We start from the raw sequence: 20455 nt of genomic DNA, 5'->3' as shown, positions 1-20455 counted from the left end.
CTTAGTGTAGACATAACGAAAAAATCTGTCTTCCCATTCTGTCTGATTCCATGTTTCCATCACGTGGTTAAAAATTAGTCTTAAGTGCTCTTTTAGTCATCTTAACCATGTTTCTTGAAATGGTGTACTATCTAATGTGGCCATCTTGCCCACTTCGTTTTTAACATTGCGTACATGGGCTTTTACCCAGTGAAAATGTGCCCCTAATACATATGGGTCATTCCTAAAAAGTGTACATTCCGCATTTTTGAGATGAAAAATTCAAAGTTGAATTTTCAAAATTGATCTCAAATTATAGCCAATGACGAAGTTTAATATTTCTTAAATATTTTTCACTTTTATTTTGTAATATTTTATTTTTTGGGTTTTACAACTGAAAAATGGATTTTGTCCACTCTGTTACGAAAACAAATATTGCTGTAAGAAAATGAATATTTCTGCTGTTTTTACCCCTTAAAATAATGAAATCTGCTTATTTCTTACACATAGGCTGAAAAAGCAGTTTAAAAAAAAATTTTGACTTTTTTTTTCTGTCGTTTTGATCGTTTTTCATGCTATTTTTTCAAAATAGCACATAGAAAAGTTTATTTTTTATATTTTTTTCAACTACTTAAAATTAAATTTTTATTTCTGGCAGACAATGGGTTGATAACTTATAATTTAACATCTTAGTTTGAAGTGCTTTTCAATTTTTTTGCTTGTGAACTGCAAAAATGCTTCCCGTAACAGTGGACACCATTGTAACTGAGTGGACAGAAATGTTTAACTTGGAGTAAGCAATCACAATTATTCTGAATACTTTTATTTTTTCAATAATTATATAGACAATATGAAAGGCATTCCAGAGACTCCTCTGACATTTGCAAAACATCTACGCTATGAGGAAATTAAAGAACCCCTCATGGTTTTAATTTTGGCTCTGGCGAAATTTTTAAAATTTGGTCAAAGTGGATGTAAGACATCTTTTGTCATCAGCTCTGAACAGCTTCCTAGCATCATTCAGTTTTGAGGCACGTAACTTTGACCTCCCCATCATCCTCAATGTCATTTTGGGATACAACAACATATCTGTATGTAAATTAATATACACCACCAGAATCAAATTTCACGAGCATATGAATACCTGCTTTAATTAGACCAGTTGACATTTCTTCATTGCTATTTTCTTTGGAGTGTAGCATAGTTTTCACTTTTCTTGAATGTCATTTTCCAGAGATTCAAACTCTGAAATCAGTTATGGAACTTCCAGTTTTATACTTCTTTCGCAAGAGTAAGTTTTCTTTTCGTAGCATTCAGAGATTAGCATTTCTTTCACAAAAGCAAGAAACCTTGATTGCCAGTGTCTGCTATTTGGTGGATAGTGCCATTTTTGAGAATTGTGAAAAACTAAGCATCTGATGTCATTCCCACATGCAACCAATCAACTGCTCTTTTGCCATAGTTTACTTCAAAAAAATTCCAAGTACACCACTTGAAATATTTGTCCAATAAGTAAAAATTTTTCTTTTGTTTGTAATGCATACAAGGTCCATCAGAAAAAGTGAATCACCTTTATTTAGTATTCTTTCATCACTTTCAAAATCTGTTCCACAAATGAGCCCAAATAGATGAAGGTCCATGCTCCAAATTCGGTGACACTCAGCAGAACAAAATTGGCTTCTCGCATTCCATAATAGTATACAGGTATGAAGACATACTTGATTTCTTGACCCACCGAAATGATTACTTTGCACTTCAGATAATTTGCAATTATAATTTTCACTGAAATCCACATGAAGTACAGCATGTTTTTGTACATTTCTAATGCATATTTGGATATTAAAAAATGTTTCTTGAACAATTTAATTTCTTTTTGAAAAACATTGATCAAGTCTGTTAGGTTCCACACAGTCTCTGCGCTTTTGTTATTTTTGTAACTTCTATCATTTTGCCATTATTTTGAACTTTTTATTGTTTGCGCTGCTATTCACACTGTGCAGTGCTATTCTCATCCAGCGATTTAGAAATTTCATTCATAGATACCATCTTGTCATGACAATTCAAACATTTGCCATACATACAGGATTTAGACTCTCTGCTACACATGATATCAACTATGGTTTTAGGAGATGTTTGGATTAATCTCAGTTTATATATTGCAATCGGTTTATATTTCAAATTACTGTGCTGCCAACATAAGCATGTTTCCCTATTTCCAACTTTCTTTTACTTCAAAATTTTTTTATTGAAATTGTTTGGTAATTGGATGTTCGTATAAATCTTGCATTTATGTGTCTCACATTAGTGATCCAGAGCATATCCAGTGAGACTTGGGGGATAGAGCCAAGAAACAAAAATAATATAGGGAAATAATTGTATTGTCCCATATAAAATACAGAATGTATTGTCATATAATGACCTTTACTCATACTAAAATGTCCCTTATGCCACATCTCTGGATCTGTGCGTGGCAGCGATTTCGACTATCTATACAATTTAACTGAAAAAATATGATGGGAGAATGTGGTAAACGGTTTAAATTGAATAGAGATTGCTTATTAAATTTAACTTAACTTCAAAACCTCTTTACTTTAAATCAGTTTCCATTCTGTTGGCATTAGTTGAGTTTCGGAAAATCTTAGAGTGGACAAATTGGCCTAAATTATTTTTTCATTATAAAATAAATTTCATTTAAATTTGTGAAAACTTTTATTATATTTTGAAGCATATTTCCATGTGCCATCACTAGATGCTGATATAGATTTAAAAAAAAACCGTAATTATTTATGATAATGACGTAACAGAGTGGACATCTGACAGAAAAATCTGGACTAAAGACATAAAATGAATATTATGTCATTTTGCAAAAGTCAAATCCAAAATTGTTGATCAAGCATTAAAGGTAAACCTTTTCAATGAGCTCAAGTGTTTTCAGATTTAATCTGGTATAAAAATATATTTCCCAAATGATCGTAACAGAGTGGATGTTTTAAAATGGGAAAAAGTTTGGGACACTAACAAAAAACAGTTTTTCATAAGGAAAAAATTCTCAATTTTATTGTCAGCTTTATTCATCTATGGCATTTACATAAAATGTGATTTTTTAAAGTTTTCTGAAAAAAAATTCCAGGTTTGCATCAAGTCTCTGTTTAACACTTTTTTTGAAGCTGGGACAGCCAGGTTTTGACGTTTTGCTACAATAATTAAAAAAAAAAAAAAAAAATTAGATACCATCTGAAACAAATTAAGAAGCACTGCATGACAGAATTAAATGAACTAGAAAAAAATTAAAATTACCACCAGAGTGCTCTGAAATTTTGTAAAAAAAAAAAATTAGTCTTGGAAACAGTTTGTACACTTTTTTTGGGAATGACCCATATACATATTCAAATATTCTAGTCTTTTGTTCATTACAAAACTTCAAAGACTGCAATGCTATAAGTGAAGACATGGAGTCTAAACATGTATATCTCGTATATTAAGTTTTATGCATTTGTGTAATTTTTTCGATGGCTGTCAGTTCTGCTGTAAAAACTGATGCTTTCATTTAGTTTTATCATATCTTTATATATTAATTTATCATTTCTATATATTGCGAATGCCCAGCCCACTTTATCGTCCTTTTTTGAACCATCAGTATATGCCACATTCTCATATTGATCAAATGAATTCTTGTCCCAGGAAATATTTTCCAAGAACCACGGTTTGTATACAGGTTTTTCATACACTTCAATTTCATTGGGCCTGATTTCGTTGAAACCCACAGCAATGGTTTCTCGTTTAACATATGCCTGATAAACTATCTTAATTCAGCTTTAAGGTCTAACGATAAACATCCGGATAACACCTACAATATCTCCGTTGAGACTGAATCATAACGTGTAATCATTAATAGTGGTATTTGCTGTATTTTTGCCAATTTTGTGTGCATATAAAGGTTTCTAAACGATGTTTCACAAGTATGTAATATGGATTATTCAATAGTTTTCGTATAAATCTAACTACTTCCAGTTTAATATCTGAAGTAGCTTTTACTATGTGTCTCAATTTATGAGAGAAATCAAAAATGTTTTTTCTCAATTCCTCAGTGTTGCTGGAAATTGAATCTATGATCCAGTACCACTCCTGAGTATTTTATGTCACTCTTATACCCAATCTCAATGTTACCCATCCTAAAAATAGATAGGCTCTTGTATTTGTCTCTTCTCTTACAAATAATGTAGTTACATTTATTTACATTAAACTAAAGTCCAAACCTATGTGACCACTCTATCATATTATCAAAAACAATTTCAAGTCTCTCAGATGTAGGATTTTGTAGTAGAATCAGAAAATCATCTACAAATCCCTGTATCTTAAATGTCTTGAGGTAACTGATTGAGTCAGGGCCGTCTTAAGATCACCATGGGCCCCCGGGCCAAGTGGTTTTTCTGAGGCCCTACCAGGTAAATTATAGAAAATTTCAACCAAATCTCTGGGAAAGGCCTCTCTTTGGGAAAGGTGAGGCCCTTTCCCAAAGGGCCTCACCTTTTTGTGAGGCCCTTCTTCTCTTGAGGTCCCCGAGCCATGCCCAAGTAGGCCCATGCGTTAAGACTGCACTGGTTTAAGTGCTTCATTAGGTACCAATAGCCATAGTATCGGCCCCAATGAAGATCCCTGTGGGACCTCTACATTATATGTATGTGGTCTGTCCGTGTTTTCATTAACCACTAATCTAAAACTTGGTGTAATACTGTTTAATTTTTTCTGCATTATTATCTTACATACCATCTTCAATTCACTCAAATCAAACGTATTAAAGGCATTTTTAATATCTAAACTTGCAATAATTATATAAGTTTGGTCTTATTGATTCACTATTAATTTTATTTACTTCTACAATATTAACATTCTTAAGTGCTTCAATTGCACTTTGCTTTCTGAATCCATATTGTTTATCGTGTATATGATTACCTTTCTCCAAATAAAATACTGATCTAGATGTTATAATTTTAGCTAATATTTTTCCTCATATAGGCAATAAACATAATGGCCTAACCCTCCATGGGTGGCAAAGATCTTTGCCATCTTTTGGTATATAAACAATGTTTTACCTTTCTTCCATATCTTTTTAATATTTGTTATATATGGGTTATTTTTACATACTCAAACCAGTCTTTATCTGCCAAATAATTTAACATTAATAATGATTAAAAATATAGGTAAATAATAAACTTTTTATTTCTGACAGATAATGGTTTGGTTAATTAATAATTTAACATTTTAGTTTGAAGTGTTCTTAAATTTTTTGCTTGTGAACCACAAAAATGCTTCCCATAATAGAGTGGACACCATTGCAACAGTCAGAGCTTTCACTCTTGTCCTACTTTTATCACTTTCTAGGTTCTGTCATACTTTTTTTTATAAAATTCTATCAACAAAATTTGTGTAATTGGTTTTTGAGGTGGGAATCAGATATATTACCAAGTATACAAATATAGTTGATAACAATTAATAATTCTGCCAAAGCAGAAATTATCGTTTTTCAGGTTATTGATAGTGTTTGAAGGTTCAACCAATTTTTTGTTGAAATTGAATATTAATTTTTTGGTATGAATCTCATGTTTATGCCTTATTAGTGATCCAGAGTGGACTTGGTGGCGGAAGAAGTGGGGGGGGGGGGGGTAGAGCCTAAGAAATAAAAATATAAGAAAATGGTTGTGTGTTTTCTCCCATAAAATACAGAATGTATTGTCATATAACTATTTTTTACTCATCTTAAATTTCCCTTATGGCACATTCCCCAGGATCTGTGCTACTTGACTTTCTTGTTTAACTGAAAAAATAATGATGGAGAATGTGGTAAAGGATTTAAATTGAATAGAGAACTTATTTACTTGAAACTAGGGGTGGTCCGATCAATTGCTATAGTTGAGTTAATAGAAGTTCAAAATTGAATTCAGTCAATTAAAATATGCTTAAGTTTGAAATTTAACTTGATGTGTTTAACGAAATCAATTGGATGTCTTAAGTTATGTACCTACATACTGTATAGTCTTTTGGATACGTGACCACATTTAAAAATATTTGAATCAATATTTTGATTACATTTTTTGGTATAGGGAAATACAATTCAATTCCACAAAAGCTGGTGACGAGTATCAAATTCAGTTCAGAACTAAAATTTATTGTCTCCACTATGGACCTCAGCATTAGCTCCTTCCCTCAAATGCATCACTTGGTGTTTCTATGTAGTAAAACAAGCAACAGTATAATTGAAAGTTTCGAAATCAGTAACTGATCTAAAATAACCAATTTTTAAAAAACAATATTCAAGGGAAAACACCAGAATTTGACAATATGTTGAGCATTTTAAATTGCTTCAAGTGGGCAGTTAATTTGTCAATCTGCATATGAAAACATTTTTTTTACATTAGGTGCATGAAATGAATGAAAAATGTTTTTATAGCATCAATTAATATTATAAAGTTACAACAAAAAAATTTGATTAATCAATTAAAAATTTTTGACTTAACCAGTTAAAATTTTTAATTGATTCCCAGCTTTTCTCAAAACTTCAATAACCTCCTTAACTAAGAAAACTTTCTTTAAATCATAGTATCCATTCTGTTGTGTTGCTTTAGTTTTTGGAAGATTCAACAGAGAGGACGAATTAGTCTAAATTATTTTTTAATTAAAAAATTGTTCGGATTAAATCTGGTATGAAAAAATGTCTACCCTATTACAATCATGTTAAGATGGGGAAAATTTTGGGACACTAAAACAAAAATGGTTTTCCATAATAAATTTGTTTCAAAACTTTATAGTCAGTTTTATTCATTCATGGCACATATATAAAACGTGATTCCAAGTTTTTGAAAAAAAAAGTTCCAGATTAGCACCAAGTCTCTAATTTTCTTCAAGCTGGGACAGCCAGATTTTGAGGTTTTTGCAATTTTTTTTTTAATTAGATACCATCTGAAACAAATTAAGAAATATCAGTGGAAGGAATAGAAAAATAAAATTTATAAATATTTTAATTCTAAGGTGTGGATTTTTGATGCAGAGACTGATCTTTATAAAATATCAGGTTTTGATTTATTCTCGTGCTTTGTAGCAATTACAATAATTCAGGAGGCATATTGGTGTACACGAATCTTTAAATTATAACATAAGGTCAATCACAATGGAAACAGCTGAAGTGATTGGCATTAACCAGCCATCACTCAAATTGACTATTCTTTGTTTATATCGATCACTTATTTTCTAAATCAGAATTTGTTGAACTTGACTGCTAACGAATATAAAATCTAAAAATGTCCTATTAGTAGGAGACACTGACATATTAAAACCCAATAATGATTTTGATTGCATTAATATGTTGTAGACATGGCTTCCTCCCCTTAATTACTGATCAAACGAGGCCTTTTTACTAGTTGTATTGGTCATATTTATCTACATCACCCAACTAATATTACCAAATACTATTTGCCAATAGTTAACACACATAACTGACCATTTCCAATCATATAAACTTCATTTTGCCGTCCCAATATTAAATAGAATAAGTCGAATTATATACATAGGAAAATGAAAATTATTTGGTACACTGATTTAGAATTTTCTCCAGAATTAAGAATTTCAATTCGATCGCACTCATCCTGAAATTGATTTTGATAACTTTTTATCCACTGTGAATGTCATTTGTCCAAAATCATTCCAGAGACAGAAACATTGTTTCAAGAATTAAGGTTGGTAAACCATGGGTTACTGGTGAAATTTGCAATTTAATTGAGACTAAAACAACTTTACATAAAAACAAGGAAATATCTGACCTTTCTATAGAAACTGCTTATAGAAATATAAAATCAAGAATAAAGTCTGAAATAAACCAATCTAAAATACAGTATTACTCTAAGTTCTCTGAATGTTGTAACAATACTGAGCGTTGGAAGTTTGTTCTCAGTGCCTAGTATTCTATTAACAAAGAGAATGTACTTCCAGAAAATGTAGAACCTCTAATTCTTGCCAGTCAGTTCAACTCTTATTTCAATGGTATTGGAAGAATTACTGTAGTTTTTATAAATGACTATAAACAATATGTACATATTTTTTTTTAAAATTCAAATTTTCTTTCTGATATATTTTTCTTTCTAATATTATTGAAATAGTTTTTAAATAATTTTCTTTATTTTCCATTGATGCAATGAACTTGAAAGTTTGGAAGTGTTTTCCTGACAATGTCATTCAGATGTTCCCTGATCTTGTTGATAATTGTTTTCAAAGTGTTTTCCCAGATTCACTCAAAAAGGCAATCATTACCCCTATCTAAAACCGGTGATAAGAAAATGATCTCGGTAACTACAGACCAGTTTTAGTTCTCGGTGCAGCATCCTAAATCTTGGAATATATCATAAGATGTAGAGTATACTCGTTTTTAAGTTAATTTTTTCTCAGAAAATCAAAGGTTTGGTAAATCGTATATGAAAAGCACAGTGCAAAATGTGTAAATTACAAGATCTGATGTAAATAAACCAATATACAATGCTCAGCAAAGAGCTAGAAATGAAAGTGCTTAATTTGTCAAAAATGATTGCACTGGCATTGAACAATGTAATGTAAACAAATCCTTTTATTTAAAAGGGATTTTTTTTACCTCCAAATAACCTTGAAAATGATACAATTTCTGCTTTGACAATCATTAATTGCAATCTGCTACATTTGTAATATTTGGCAATATATCCATGATTCCCTGCTCAATTAAAACCAATTACACAAATTTTGTTGAAATGAGTTGTGTGAAAGTAGGACACATCCGAGAAATTAGGATAAAAGTAGGACATTTGACCGAAAAGTGGGATGAGCAGGAACCTCATATTTTGATGGTTTCCCCCGCCGAACAAAAGCACTGAAACTGCATTAATTGAATTTAGTAAATTTGCAGTTGATAGCTTAGATAACTTAAAACAAACAATAGTAATTTTTCCTGTAAACATTTAAGAAAATGTTTTGACTGCAATCACAATATATTGCTTGCTAAATTGTGTGTGCGCACATGGAATTGGAGGAACTGCTCATAAATTATTTGAATCCTCTTATAATAGATCTCAATCTATTAAGAGTGGTGAACATATTGGTAGTCCAGTGAACATGCACAGAGGAATTCTCCAAGGAACTACTTTGGGACCGTTACTTTTCACTATTTATATTAATGGTTTCTGTAACTTTGAACTCAATGCCAAAATAATCACATTTGCGGATGACACTGTACTTTATTCTGAGAACGGCCATCAATAATTCTGAAATTTGTTTCGTTCAAATGACCTTAAAATTAATATTCTAAAAACTAAATACATTAATTTCTCAAACCTCACTAATGTGGATACTAATTGTAATCTCATTTTTCATAAAAAAAAAAAACTGTCTTAATGATCTTTTAAAGCCAGTCATGACCCAGGCTCTGTCCCTTAGGGGATATAAGCCAGTTACCCCGAGAGGTTGGGTCAATGATCTGTCATGTATTCCATTAGAACAAGTGAGCTTCATTATATGCCTAGGGTATTGTTAGATATTTAAAATGGAAGTCTTATGTAAAACATATCCAATCAAAACTGTTTTATAGTTAATAAATATTATCTAAATACCTGTTATTGTTATTTTATTGTTATTGTTATTAATATTTTTTTTCTTTTTCTGTCATTACTATTCTTTTTCATTCTCATCTATTATATGGACTGTTTGGGGCAGTGACTACATCAGTATGTTGCATGCGATCCATCATTCAGACCTGAAAGAAAATAATCTGATCATTAACTGGCAATTATATTCAACTGTCACTCAATCTCTACCGGCAACTTGATATACTCCTATTGCAGTATTTATACTTTTATAAATTGATTCTTTTACTAAAAACAACTGTCTTCCCCCTTAATTTATTAAGGACATCAAATAGATACAATAACATTCCCTTAACACATAAAACAGTAAAGAAAAACTATTTTACATACCTTATTCCAAAATTTTATAATGAACTACCGCGTGATGTTTTTTCCCTTCCATACCGTTACTGAAAAAAGGTTTAAAAAATCTTTTCTCAATAGCTAAAACAACAATCATTTTTGAAAAAAAACAGCTCTATCAGTCAAGGCTAAATCCAATTTTATCAATGTCTAAGTGCACTTCCTGCTATTTGCCTCTGATTGTTGAAGTCCCTAAACAATTCTTGCATCATTCTAGCATTTCTTATGGCTAAGTAATGTATATGAAAGTATTCTGTATATTTTTGAAATGTGCTGTGCTCTATTCTGATTGTATACTTAGTCATAGATGCGGAATTATTTTGATGTATTTATCAATTTTTTTTTTTTTTCATTTATCTGTGTTCTGTCCTTGATATAGCATTTGTAATTTTTAATCGATACATAGTGTTCATCAGTACAGATCCACGGGATCTCTTGATGAATGTTTCTCGCATTATTAGTACTATTTCATGTTAAACAAGTAAATTACCACTGGAGTGCTGTGAAATTTTATTAAAAAAATTAGTCTCTGAAACAGTTTATATACTTTTTTTTTTTTTTTTTGGAATGACCTATAAACCTAGAAACAACTTTTATTTGTTTGCTACAAACGCTGTACATTTTAAATATTTTTCTAGATGACAGAACAGAATTTGTGCAAAGCCCGAGATGTGGGCGGTGGCGGGGAGGCTCGAGGTGTGGTCCGTAGCGGTGGCGGGGAAGCTCGAGGTGTGGTCCGTAGCAGTGGCGGCAGAGCTCGAGGTGTGGTCCGTAGCAGTGGCGGCAGAGCTCGAGGTGTGGTCCGTAACAGTGGCGGCGGAGCTCAAGGTGTAGTCCGTAGCAGTGGCGGCGGAGCTCGAGGTGTAGTCCATAGCAGTGGCGGCGGAGCTCAAGGTGTAGTCCGTAGCAGTGGCGGTGAAGCTCGAGGTCTATCTCGTCGTGGCCGCGGCGAAGCTCGAGGTGCGGCTCGTCATGGCGGAAAATCTGTTGCTGTTCGAGCCTTTTCTAGGCAATCGTAAGTAAAAACTATTGTGCTGAGTCTTTTATAGGTTGGTAGTCTTTTAAAGTTTGCTATCACAAGTTCAAATTACTGTGTTAAAATAAGGGGAGGCAGGCTATATACTCTGGGGAGCAACAGGAAAATCGATATGTGAGAGAGGGTAAGCTTATATATATATTATATGAAGGGTTCTCAAATTTTTGAAGGTATACTTTCATTAAAGGTATTCCTTAAGCAGAGTGTGAGGATGCATTATTAGGAGTTTATTAACATGAGAATGCCAGAGAGGACAATCGGGTTTCTGGCAAAGTAAGCGGAATAATATGTTGTGTGGGTGACCCGTTAACGAGGTTTGGCTGTAATAATTTTCTTGTAAAACTTTTTCCTATATTACTATTTCTTTTTCAATGCTCAGTGGTGTCGAAGCTGTGGGTGCTTTTTGTAAAACGTGAGAGCACTTCACAAAATATATTTACAAAATTTTTATGTGGAAATGCTGAAAAAATATATTTGAATTGGTGAAAGAAATTTATATAAAATTACTTTCAGAATTAATAACTGATTTTCAGAACCTGCGATAGGGGAAAAATTAACAATTTATGAATATTCTTATGTAATGAAAAATTTCAAAATTAATGGGAATTTAGTTTTTTATAACAATGTTAATATTTTAATTTATAATACTGTTCTGTACACCTATATACCACAATACTAAATGCATATAGTCCATAGTAAACATTGAGATGTAAGCAAACATACTATTTGCAACTGGGGGAGCAGGTGGGTCTCGTGTCCCGGGCGCTGGACCAGAGGGGGGGGGTGCAAATTTTATTCTCAAACTTTTCGCATTACAAGGGGGTGCCAAAATGCACACCTGTCCTGGGTGACCAAAGATCTAGTTGAAGTGTTGCTATGCAAACAGGGCAGCATCTTTTTTTTACCCACAAGCCATGCCTTATTTCCCACTGTAATGAGGTTTCACTATATTATATTCGAATAATTTATGTAATTATCAAGTTGGATAATATTTGTATAATTTGATTGTTTTGAAGACATATTTAGTAAGTGGTTTTTTTAGAATATCACAAATATATGTATACAAATTGGGGTAATTATGTGACAACTCATTACCCTCCAATCATTGTAAGCTTAGGGGATTCTGGGAGATTTTCTTTTTTATAGTAAGGATCCATAGGGCAGTAGTTCATTGTGTATTCAAAAGGTATTATGTTCATGAGAGGTTCCCTTTTTATTTGCATTTCTTATCTTGTACATTTTATCCCAGAAATGAACATGTTATCCACTGATGTTTGAGACTAGGGTCCTGCTACAGGTTGTGCAGGAGAAATGAAGGCTGCTCCTATCTTTTGTAAAAATGAAAAACCATTCTTACATTATAACTCCAGGACCATATTGTATTTGTATACTGCTCCTATATGAAATCAAGCGTTAGAGAACACTTCATTGTCTGAAATGTATATTCTGAAATCTTGTAAAGATACTATCATCCATATCCGATCCTACTTGAAACATTGTATATGTAATGGTATGGCGGCAGGTCCAAAAGGGACCACCCCCATCAATAAGTGCTAATAATTGAAAATATTTTCAGTAACTCACTTTTCTCACTGATATCGCAGATCATCCAGCGTTAGTCTGAGATAGTTGATTGCAGTGCCGTGGATTGACATGTCATGGTTGCTGAAATGCAAATCCAAAAGAAAAGAATCCGGAAAGTATGCAAATTCTCAGTGTGTGATCGGCAATGATTGGCCTACTCTTCAGCCATTCCCGGTATATAGTGATGAGATCATCGCATCGCTTGCTCGTATTCTCAATTTCACCATCTAATGTCTAACCTGTTAGGTTGAACTATGGGCTAACTCTCTCTTCGCCATTGTTCCAGAGTGTATGTGCCGCTTCTATACATAACAAGGCTGTAAAAAAAACCCAGCAAGGGTGGGTTTTTCTAAAAAACCAGTGTTTTTTGGGGAAAATTTAATTCTTTTTTCCCACAACCTCAAAATATCTAATTTAAACATTACACATAAAGAATGCAGATACATCTTACAATATGCCTAAATATATACATTTTAGTGTATGTTAAACTATGTATTTGATTAATAAAATTGACCATACAATAAGGGAATAATTGTTCACTTACAGCCCAGGTGGGTTTTTTGGGTAAAATGGGACTAAAATTGAATTTACTTTTTCCACAACCTCAAAATCTAAACATGTATGTACATTAAGGTGGGTCGAAAAAAAATGAAATCTTTATTTTCAAATTTCTATATAGCGGAAAAGTTGCCTCCTTTAAGAAGAAAAAGCAATTAAAATTGGTTGATATCTTCCAGTCGCACATACTACTTGAAGTTTATGGAAACTGACAAAATTAAACATTTTTCTTTAATTTTATTTAAAATTGAATGATCAACACGCAAAAGTTTGTTGTGCTTATTTTACGGTTCAATGAAGTAAAATAAATTAAAACATCATTAATATTTCAAGGTTTATCAGACGCATAATGTGTTGAAAAAATTTGGTCATTTTTCAAAGTTTCATTGTGCAGCTCTTTGTCTGCTTTGTCAGGACAAAATGACCCAGAACTCGCCACGAAGAGGTGGCTGCCTGTATAGTTCCACCTACACCCTATCCAATTAACCATCCAAAGTAAGAGAGTGTGTGTAATTGACATTATATTTAAATACTATTTACTGGGCTCCCACTCAAAATTAGAAAAAGCAGGAAGAGAAAGTAGGATAGGGAGGGTAATCCCCTTAGACAAAATAATCATAGTATAATGAAAAAAATCCCAATATTTTTTTTTTAATTAAATTTTTTTTTCCATAGCACTATTTCAATATCCTATAAGATTGACTCAAGCCAAAGCAAAATGATAGAAATGACTTGGTTACAAAGCCAATTTTTGGCCAAAACAGTGTACTAGCAACTACAGATAATTCCATAGACTAAAGATATCATAGATGGCACACGCCATTCATAAAACTTTCCGGACGTGAAGAAAAGATAAACAGTACTGTCAGGGAAACAACAGGTTCTGCGCTATTACGTTTGGCGCGTTTTTGCAGAATCTAGTGATTTCGTGTTAAACCTAGGATATTGCTGTAACGAAATTTGGCTTGATCAAGTTGATGAAAACTTTCCTTCATTTGTTCAATGAATTTCATTCATTCTTTTGTAAAATATTTAAGGCGTATCAGATTTGAAAAAAAATTCAATTCTATAATATAAACAAATATTGAGAAACTAATTTTTTTTTATTTACCATGAGGGATAATTCCTAATAATTTAAGACTTTTTGAGTTTTTAAATCTTATTTATATAGCCGACCTCTTGTATTTCATTTATATTTTTAAATATGCTCTTCATTCACTTTGTCATTTTTAATTTCGAAAATTTATTTATACTAGGGGTTATTGAAACAAATTATCTTTCCAGAACATTACAATTACTCTTATAATACATTATGAGTATATAATTATAATGAATCATATGTTGTAATGTAACACATTCACACTCGTACCATATTCAGTCATGAAATAGTATTCAAACAATAAGCAAAAGTTTCATTTATATTCCTGAAAAGCCTTTTATAACCTTATCATACCTAATGTTTCAGGAATAAAATAAATTTTTCAAGAAAATTACAAAACCTCATCAATATTTTCTCTAAATTATAAAAAATGAAATTTCGTGTAGAGTATATGTACAGGGCTGCAACTACGGGGGTGCAGGCGGGTCTGGTGCGCCGAACCAGAGGGGGCGTAGATTTCACCAATCAATCCCCTCCTTCAACATTACATGGGGGCACCAAATGCAGTCTTGCCCAGCTGACCAAACATCTAGTTGCGGCCCTGTATATGTAATAATTTCAAGTATGTGACGTGTAACCTCTTTGTTCCAGAAGTATACGTATGTAAATATTTTTTTTTAGGCATTAAGTAGTTTTTAGAATGATTCTTCAAGTTATCATATGAGGTACACATAGTGACTTCAGGTCATGGGCGGAGATGGGGGGGGGATTGCCCCCCCCCCCAGCGTCACAGGTGGAGTCGACTGATCTAATGTATATATGAGCTGAAATCATCGTGCCCCCCCCCCCCAGACTTCCCAAGTCAATCTCCGCCTATGCTTCAGGTCTTAACTCAGATGGTCCTAATAAAGATATTGACTGAAAATTAATCAATTAATTGATTTTCTTGTTTGAGGGCAATTCCACATACAACAAACTCAAAGCAATCAATAAAAAAATTTCTTTTCTGTAATAGTTTTATCTGAGCATGAAGAGAGAGGTAAAAATACTATTTTAGAGGTATTTTTATGCAAAACTGCCATTGTCTAGAGGGTTTTAATGAGTTTTCATTATTCTATTTAAATAAAATATTTGTCATAAATTACTCATTCTGAAAAGCATATTTTCCTCAAGTTGAGCGAAACTCTAATAAACTCACTAGCTCCCCAATTCTTGCGGAGATGTAAACAGTCAAACCTTGTCAGTGTGTCACCCGGTTAACACGTCACTCTGCTTACCGGGTCACTTTTTGGAAGTCCCAATTGTCCTCAGGCAGGAATTGGCACAGCTATGGCTTACTCCGTTTAATGAGTCACTCCGCTTACTAAGTCATATTTTTGCTCTCCCAAGAGTGACTCATTAACGAGGTTTGACTGTATTTCAGTTAAAAGTTAATAAAACTCATTACTTCAATCATTTATCACCAAAAATTCTATTAAAACATTTAATGATGGCTCATGACATTTGAATTTTGCCAAAACTTGGAACTTTAATTGAATTTAATCCAAAATGGAATCGGGCGCGGTAGCCCAGGTCGGTAAAATACTCGCCTAAAGTACCAAAGGATGTTTAGAGGTATCGCGAGTTCGATACCCGGTTCGTCCTCGTCAGAAAACTTTCCTGACACAGGGGTACAACAAAAGTGGCGACATGACCGCAGCAAAAATTACTACCGCAGGGAGTCCCCCATCGAGGGGTTAGCGCACCAACCTCTCGACGAGTATAAAAAACAAGCCTGCCGTTCGGAATCGGCAATAAATTGTAGGTCCCGGTCTAATTAGCCCTCGTGTGCAGAAAATGACCGTGGTGCGACAAAAATGATCAAATGACCAAAATGGAATCGTTTAAAAACTGAGACTACGTCAGAAATCCATTGAATCGTCAATTTAATACTCAATTTTTAATTTATAAGAAGGGAAATAAGCAAAAAAATACTCAATTGAGAAAGGATACTGGTCCCCCCTTTCCTAAACCGTTCCTTTTATTTAAAACAAACAAATCCTTTTATTTAAAAGGGATTTGTTTACCTCCAAATAACCTTGAAAATGATACAATTTCTGCTTTGACAATCAGGCAATATATCCATTATTCCCTGCTCAATTAAAACCAATTACACAAATTTTGTTGAAATGAGTTGTGAAAGTAGGACACATCTGAGAAATTAAGATAAAAGTAGGACATTTGACCGAAAAGTAAGATGAGCGGGAGCCTCATATTTAAGTTCATATTTAAATTTTAAGTAATATTTAAAAAATTTAAAGAAAATGTTCAATTTCATCAATTATCATAAACTTAAGTGTACGATGCACACCATTTTTCTTTTTTATTAAAGGAGGTAACTTTTCCGCACTATAGTGATTTGAATTTTTTTTTCGACATACATCCTTTATGTAGGCCTACATCTTATACAAATACAAATACAACACCACAACAGGCAAAATGCCCAACGAGGTGGCTGATAGGGCGAGGTTGTTTAAATATACATTTTTGGTGCATGTTAAAACTATGTATTTGATCAATAAAACTGACCATACTATAAGGGAATTGTTCACACACAAACACATCCACTTCTGTGTATTTTTTTTAGAGAGTAAAGGTTTATTTTTATGAATAAACTACATACAACAAAACGAAAACAACACATGAACTACACACAAACTGTATACAAGGGTATCATCTCCCAAGGGACCTATGTATGTCCAGGGCAGATCCATGAAAATAACTCCAAAATGTGTTTTCTCTTGGCAAACATTGTTTAATATATACATATAACACACACATTATAGCCTCATGGTTTTTATGTATGTGTTTATTGGTCTGTCTTAAAACTTTATATACTATTTGTGATATTCGTATTTTCCACATATGTTTTAGTCGGAGTTTTATATTTTTTTACACATTTTTCATTTTTTGTGTGTGAATCCAAAGTATTGTAAATTTTTGGTCCTAAATAGATAATTTTTTTTTTTTTATAGTTTTACGAGGAAGAATTATTTGAAATTGGAGCCCTGTTATTTCTGATATTTCTTTTGAATTTGTCTTATTTTAAACCAATCTATTTTTGAATAGAAAGCGTCTATAAATAGTCTATTAACATAGGTTTTACGAACATTTGATCTATAGTCATTTATTTGGATATTTGATGGATGAGTATTTGGCCTGATTATATTTGAGCTTTGGTTTATTGTTTTGTTGAGTAATTGGATATTAGTCATAATCACCTCCCCATACACAAATTCCATTATGAATGGTGGACAGGATCCAAGCATTGTAAATAGTTATTAAAAAGTTTTCTGAAATAATATTTCAGAGATTATATACATTCTTATATTATAATTTATTCTATTGTTGATAATTTCTATATGATTTTTCCATTTCAAATCTCTACTAAATGTTATTCCTAAATACTTGAAGATTTCAGTCTTTTCTATTTGAGGGCAATCGCAGAGCTCATCCATACAATTTAGAGAGATACCTTATCTGAAATGAAATGTCAACGTTATTTCTTCAAAGCTGAAATTTTATGTATTTTGTTTTTGAGATGTTTAACTGGACTTTATTTCTATGGAGCCAATATAATGAATTAGATTTAAGTCGTCTTTTTTTTCTATATATTGCTTTAATACTTGATCATTTGAAGCTGATAAGCTCAGTGCAGCATCGTCGGCAAATGTAATTAATTTCCCATGCAGTTGCAAAGAATGAATGTCGTTTATATATACTAAAAATGCCAATGGTCCTAAAATTGATCCCTGAGGAACTCCTTTTCTTATTATCTTATAATCGTGTATTATATTATTTTAACAGCTTGATTTCTATTTTCAAGATAACTCATTAGCCAGTTGAAAATTTTCCCCCTTAAACCTGCATTATAGAATTTTTTCATTAATATATCATGAACAATACTTTCAAATGCTTTCTTTATATCTAAGAAAAGGACTAAGTTTTTATTATTTTCGGTATAGATATATTCAGAGAATTTCAAAATGGCCATTTCTGTATTCATATTTTTTTCGGAAACCAAACTGCGTACTCGAAAAATAACACTCAAGAAAATTGACAATTTTATTTCTAACAACTGATTCAATTACTTTTGAGAATATGGGCAAAATCGAAATGAGGCGAAAATTTGTTAAGTTATTTTTTATTTCCGGTCTTATAGATGGGTTTTTACAATTGTGTATTTTAATTTTCCACAAATTTCCCTTCTAATATGGAAGTGTTTACAAGATAGAGTAAGAATTTAGAATAATATTTATACACTATTTTTAACATCTTTGCAGTAATACCATCGTAACCACATGCTTTATTATTTTCCTAACTATTTATCACTATTTGTAAATTTTTTTCATTTATTGGGCTGAATACCATTGAATCTCTTTCGGAGTGTGAAATATGATCCATGTGTTCATCTAGATCGGGAGAAATGTTTTCAACTGTGTTGATGAAAAAACCATTAAAATCCTCGGCCAATTTAGCATCATTTAGGGATTCTGGTAAAACAATCTGTGGCTGAGGTCCCTTAACAATCATGTTAACTAGTCTCCATTGTTTTCTAGTATTTTTGCCACAGGGCACGGTAGCCCGGTCAATAAGATACTCACCTAAAGTACCAAAGGATGTTTAGAGGTGTCGCGAGTTCGATACCCGGTTCGTCCTTGTCAGAAAACTTGCCTGACACAGGTACAACAAGTACAACAAAAAACGGCGACTTCACTGCAGCAAAAAACTGCTACCGCAGGGAGTTCCCCCCCATTGAAGGGTTAGCGCGCCAACCTCTCTGAGTATAAAAAAAACAAGCCTGCCGTTCGGAATCGGCAATAAATTGTAGATCCTGGTCTAATTAGCCCTCGTGTGTAGAAAATGACCGTGGTGTGACAAAAATTATCAATGATCAATTTTTGCCACATTTAAGAAATTCATTTCAAAAATATCTATCTTTGACAAATTTTATTTATTTTATTTTTTTGTTTTTTTTTGTTTCAGCTAGGTATTAAATTTTTTATAATCTCTGTATTTCTGTACATTATTAATGTCGTGCCTAATGAGTTTTATAGTTTTTCTTTATAATTTATTATTTGTTTTGTTTCGGAATTCATCCAATTATGTTTATTCTTGGTATTTTCACTTTCGCACATCTAGTGTTCCTTATGTTTGTTTATTAATTCTAGAAACGCTTCATAGATGTCTACATTTTTTTCTTGATATATTTCGTCTGAGATTCTTGAAGATTTCATGGAAATATTGAATTTGAAATAGTTAACTTTTTTTACTGAGATTTTGTTCGTTTAATTCATGTTTATTTTCAATTTCTCTATTTATATCGATTTTTAAGACTATTGGCCAATGATCAGAAATTGAGCTTTTAACAATATCAGTTTTATATTTTGAGTTTATTTTTTTATTTCTTATAAATGTGATCAATACACTAATTATTTCGGGTATTTATATATTGCTGCAAACCATGTTCTGACATTAAACCTGTATATTTGTTTGTATTATTGTCATTTTTCATTAAATCAATATTAACATCACCTTTTACAATATTTTTTTTTATTTTAATTAGCAATATTTCTCAACTCTTCTATAAATTGCATCGGGGTATATTCATGTGATCTATAAATTAAAATAATGTCTAGATCCATCTGTTTACAGTAAATATTTAGAATCTGGCTGTTTCCATGTTTTGGGAAACGGATGAAAAATATAAATAATTTTTTATGAAAGTCATGACACCTCCAGATCTGTTTGAACATCTGCATCTATTATATGCATAATATCCTTCAATATGGTAATTATCAACTTCATTTTCTTTGATCCAAATTTCGGATAACAAAATCAAATCAAATGAAAAGTTTACGATTTTTAAATAAACAACGAGCTGATCAAAGTTACTACACATACTTTGGATATTTAAATGTAATATTTTCAAATCATATTTTGTATTTAAAAAATAATTGTCGAAGTCGCACCAGTTTTCTAGGTAAGGAGTCTCTGGAACACTCACATTTTCCTCGATTTCATCTTGGAACATTTTTTATGGTTGGCAGTTTGTCCAAATCAGTTGTTAATTTTATCCTATACACTTTGTCACAGAAACACCTTGCTGTCCTTTACCCATGCGTACTTAGTTATTTTGTGATTTGAACTGTCTAGCAAGAT

General features: G+C 32.2%; 1 long non-coding RNA gene across 2 annotated transcripts in view; it reads right to left on the bottom strand.

The window, feature by feature from the left end:
- Nucleotides 1-3056: 3056 nt before the first annotated feature.
- The window catches only part of LOC149072357 (uncharacterized), a 116549-nt gene continuing 99150 nt past the window's right edge, over nucleotides 3057-20455 (bottom strand). For both annotated transcript variants that reach the window (XR_016194536.1, XR_016194537.1), the window contains exons 2-3: nucleotides 9603-9745; nucleotides 3057-3173 (exon numbers count right to left, since the gene is read on the bottom strand). This is a non-coding gene — a long non-coding RNA (uncharacterized LOC149072357). The remainder of the gene's footprint in view (nucleotides 3174-9602; nucleotides 9746-20455) is intronic.

Source organism: Pholcus phalangioides, unplaced genomic scaffold (genome assembly GCF_987345545.1).
Source record: "Pholcus phalangioides strain wild (caught in Gottingen) unplaced genomic scaffold, Ppha-v1.0 ptg000017l_1, whole genome shotgun sequence".
In the NCBI taxonomy this organism is placed as follows: Eukaryota; Metazoa; Arthropoda; class Arachnida; order Araneae; family Pholcidae; genus Pholcus; species Pholcus phalangioides.
Note: the sequence above shows the minus strand (reverse complement) of the source record. Positions and strands in the feature narration are given on the sequence as shown.